Source organism: Clytia hemisphaerica, unplaced genomic scaffold (genome assembly GCF_902728285.1).
Source record: "Clytia hemisphaerica strain Z4C2 unplaced genomic scaffold, Clytia hemisphaerica genome assembly, whole genome shotgun sequence".
In the NCBI taxonomy this organism is placed as follows: Eukaryota; Metazoa; Cnidaria; class Hydrozoa; order Leptothecata; family Clytiidae; genus Clytia; species Clytia hemisphaerica.
In genome coordinates this window covers 556,841-562,104 of record NW_027103555.1, presented here as the reverse complement: position 1 = coordinate 562,104, position 5,264 = coordinate 556,841, and positions in this window count along the sequence as shown.

Here is a 5,264-nt window from a genome sequence, read left to right as displayed (position 1 = left end):
TACACTAGAAAGAAATAGATTTTGAAAATAGATAACGAAACTATATTATCCCTCCGATCCTTTTTCCGTTTTTGAGCAAACACCTTTTCACTACACCCAAAAAAACAATTTTCAGTCTGACCCCTGACCCGATTCGATCCCTGGATGCCTAGTGCGCGATCAAAGAAAAATTATAACGCTTAAATGTCACTAAGCATGGTTAGTGTCTAACAGATGCTGAAATTTTGTATTACTAATTATGGCAAGCCTTTCGAAATGCTGAAAGTTAGAACAATTTAAATCACTGATTAAAAGCATCATAGGCTACCGCAAAATTTAACCTACAAAGTTTTGCGAAAATCCTTTAAGTTTCAAAATACTGTAACTTATAAAAGAAACGATCTTTAAAACTTAAAAATCTTATGGGAGAAGTCTGGGCAAAGTAACGCACCAGTTTTGAGAAGGGGCAGAAGACAATTCTTCCTGACTTTTCATCAGAGAAGTTTCAAGAAATTAATAGGAAACTCAAAGCTTGAAGCGCAAAATTACATTTTGACTAAACAGACGGATCCTCATTGATAGTGCGTTCATCCGAAGTCCTGCAAAGCGTATACAAAAAGTATTCCTCCACGAAAGAAGCACTCCAGAAAATTCATAACCTAATTCTATAACTCGAATGTCTCTTTAACTGGAACAAGTTTTATGGTCCCTTCAACTCCTTATCAACCTGACTCCAAATTCCTCTAACAAATTTGTGTTCCCCGTGCGTTTTAGAGATATGAAGACTCAACTGAACCACCAAAAAACTCCACAAATACCTGAAAATGCTTTCTGTCCAGTGCTTTAAAACCCAAATTGAAAACTGAACGAACAAAGATAATTTTTATAAAAACGATAGTAAAATCTGACAAAGCTAATAGTCTGATAAATGACAAATAACATATGCACAACGTTTGTAATCCAAAATCAAATAGTATGTTTATTTTGATAATTTCCGAAATACGAAAAGTCAACAATAACATGTTTGGCTGGTTGAAAATTGATCTGAAGTTTGATAATTTTTTGCTAACGCATCCTTGCGAAATATACCTTAGGTGCGATTTTGACTACCTCATCACTTTGTAAGGCATAAAGCCTTTGCAAAAAAAGAACACCAAAAGGACCTTATCACCGCCATATTCAACATACTGCTACTGTAATTTAAATTGTTTGAGTATTGTACATATTTCATAAAGCTATCTAATGTAAATGTCATATAGACAATTCGACTTCAACTACCAGCCTAGATTAAACTGATTGAAATAAAATACACATTAAACAAACGTAACTAGTATTTCTTTGATCAAACTTGTTTGGTTGACATTGTAATTGAGTGTCAAAGTATACAATTTCAATTAAGTGTCACGTTTCAAGTATACATTTTCTGGCAGGAGGGATGGTCAACTAAAAATTTCACAACTGCCCTTAAAATAAACATCGTTGTACGTTTAAAAACCATTTTCATGTTTAAGTGTTTCATACAGTTGTTTATTTTACAGACCAGCATTTTGCAATAACTGTCTGGGATTACAGAAGGAATATTTCAAAATGGATCAAAGAAAATGACCAAGTTTCCCCTGTCTACACCTTAACTCCAGTTTACGGTAACCAACTTAACTCCTCAAATACCAGCATCTCTGCCAGCACCAGTGAAAGTGACTGAGAATACTGTTATGAGACTTTTTATTCTTTGGCAAGTATCCATCCTTTTTATGAATGCTGCGTCACCGTGAAAAATACTGCTTCATATTTAATCTATGAAATAATTCTTTACTTTATTTTTAAACTGAACTTATCTGCCGACGGGAAAGCACCGCTTAGTTAAAAAAAAAAAGGACCATGTCTGATTTTAGATCCACCCTGAAAAGGAATAAAAATGACCAAAAGTCGAATTTATCGTATTGAGATTTGCCTGTGGGAGCTGTCGTGGGTATTCCAAACAAACTAAAAAAACACCGATTAATAAAAAACAATCTGTCAACTTGTCAGCCATCCATCATACGAGATTAAACCTTTGATCAAATAAGTCGAGTTCCCAAGAAATTCAAATATAATAATATAGACTAACACACACCCCCTTGAGCTTGCAACTGCTGTAACATCAAACAACTCTCGCTATAATAATTTGCATCGCTAGGGTGGGACAAAAACATTTTGATATGTATAGTTATCAAGCCAGACAAGCAAGATAAAGATCTCTCTCTATTGACTGGTTTATTATAGTTTCCTTAACCTCTTGCATTCCGTAAACATTCACGAGTAATAAACTCATCATCAGAGTAAAAAGCACCAACAAAACAAGTCAATGAGAACAAGCTAGTCAGCTAGTCTGAATCGCAGACTTCTACAAAACCCCAGGTAGTATAGGGAGCACGAATCCGTTAGTGGATGTCAGCTGTCTAAAGGTTGGCAGGTATGCATCCCTCAAACATAGCACACAAGTCTCTGATTTCTATTCTTCATCAACAACTCTAGCAAAATTAAAACACACCATCCATCTCAATCGACAAACGATCCGTTCATAAGAGGATTTGCTTTTACAAGATCTCTTATGATTTGATCTCAAAAAGTAATCATTATTTTCCTGCAGATCAATTATACAAATATTACTTGTGAAAGAAATCTCATTTATAGTACGAACGAAACAGGATACTATGTTGTTGGTTTATCACTTAGTGAGTGCAGATTGATGTACACTTCATCGTTGGGCTTTCCAGATGTTTGTATCAGATACTTTACAGGCAATACTGTAGAAATTAGGTCATTGCGGTTATTTCTTTACAGTATGTGATTTATAAAGAAGAGTGCTTCAGCGAAACATGCTACCGGACAGGGTACCTTTTGCAATCTCCATAGGTAGGGTTTCGTAAGGGTACGTTTTTAACAAAAAAGGGCGAAACTTAAAAGGATTTTGAAATCCATTTATAACGTACTTTGTTTCATGGTTGTGGGCGGGAGCGGGGGTGTTGTTCTTAGAAAAAATAGGCACTACGCACGTGCGAAAGATAAAGGTCGGTTATTTTTATATTACATGGTGCTGATAGATACCAAAAAAAGTTTGGAAAAAATTGTTATCAAAAATTTCCATAGCATATTTCACCAGTATGACCATACCACCACAAACAAATATCAATCACAGGCTAATTTTCCAGCCTAGGTCAGAGCTCAAAAATCTCTTAAATACAGCCTTAATAAACACTGCGCAAGAGAGCGATGAAAAGTTATAATACTTTACTGAAGATGTTAAGAGGCTTAACATTGACCGCAAAAAATGTTCAATCAAACAGTCGGATGATACGTTGCAAAGATATATTAACGGCTATCAAAATTAAATCAATCGTTTTTATAGATTTATGTGTAGATTGAGGAAAAATGATTGAAGACAGCATACAAGTTGTCCGGGAGAGGTCATGGTTATACCATGACAAGTAGTTTATATAAAGGAAAGCGATAAGTATGGACTACAAAAATTGATCATTGAAATTAACCGAACGGTGATAGAAAGTCGGACGAGCGCACCGCACTGATCTCAACTTTATTATTCAGAGGCCCAATCATAACAATAGCGAGAAACTCCAAATTAAAAAAATTTAAATTTCGTCCCAGGGCCAGGGAAATCAAATGTTTTTAAAAATGAAAAAAAAACGAACTCAAGGCTTTGATACAAGTCGTGTACTAAATCTCAGCCAAGTCTCCAAGGCCCGGTTGTTCAAAAAGCGATTAGATTAAGAGCCGATTAGCACTAATCGCGATTAAATTCCGATTTGTTAATCCTACGACTTGCTAGCGTTGTTCAAAGCTTGATTTACTCGCCAAAGTAATCCCGATTGAGAATATTGAAGCGATGAAGTCAATGAAGCAAAAAGGAAAGATTTTATTCAGAGGTCGATATCCAGGGCAGTACTTTCGAAACAATTGGCTTTTCCAGAAAAAAATTCAAATATGGGGGGTGGAGGATATAACAATTTTCAGTGATTTACCCCCTGGACAAAGTGACTTTTGGCCCCCTGGACAAGCATCAGTTGACCCGCCAAAAGTTCTTTCATTAAGGTAGTCAGTCAGGTTGCATTGACTTGACTGGATTGCCGGTAAGGATGTCAGTGGTAAAAACTTCAGGTCAATTCGCTGGCGTACAGAAACTAGTAAAGTAAAACAGATAAAAGTTTTGTGGTCTGTAACTGACTCGTTGACAAAATATTGTCAAAAAAGTCAAAATCATTTTTCATAAATATAAAACTTTCTTAGCTTAAATTTCGGCCATTTCATTTTATACCCAAGAGGAAGAGGGGCTTTTTAAGGGGGTAATCCGAGAAGAATATCCAGTGGGACTAAGGAAAGTATTTTCATTTTTCCAGGGGGTAAAAAGTTATCCTAAATCTTCTAAGGGGTGAAAGACTCGTGTTAGTTGATCCATCCTCGCTAAGGTGTGGAAAGAAATTGTTTCCCAGGTTTTATGTTTTGCAAATTTGCCATTTTTCAGGGGAATCCATAGATTTTAAAGCCCGAAGGGCTAACTATCGTGCTTTGGCCGAAAAGTGTGCCGAGGTTAGGTAGGAAATCCTACCTAGGTCACGTGACATTTCAATAGAATTTCAGCGCTTGACCAATAAGAACCTTCGCGGGTTTTCGAAAGTAATAGCAGCAATATTTTTTTGCGATATTCGATATTTTTCTGCTTGGAAGAGCTTAAAGCAGGACATCTAGTCCTTCGGGCTTAACAGAAATCTGTGGAATCAACACATTTTCAAGAATTATTTTTGAGTTGAAAAGGTTCGCTCATCCCCCCGTAAGGATAGAGCCCAGTGGGGGCTATAGGAGTGAGTTGGAAATTTTGGTTCTTGGTGGAGTGGCGGAATTCGACAAAAATTTAAACAGAAATTCGGAAATTAGGTCGTACATGGGAGATGACATTGTCCGACTTCTTTGGTCGGGAAAACGGAATTTAGAAAATAATTTGTCGGAAATTCGGTACGGGTAAGGAATAGGTAAAACTTTTGAATCGCAATTTTCGGTGGCGCAATTTTCGGTTGCGGAAAGGTAAAATTCGACGGAAATGGCTCCTATTCGAATTGTTATTGCTAATAAAGGACCCGCATCTAATCAAACAAAACAAACTTGTGTCTTTTGGTTGGCTCGCCCATCAAATAAAGAAAGGCCTAAATCCCAAAAATGTTTTCACCCTTCTGCAAAGCATAGGTTGAATATACTACTGAACAGGCTTTCATCGTTCGATCATAAGTTATCCC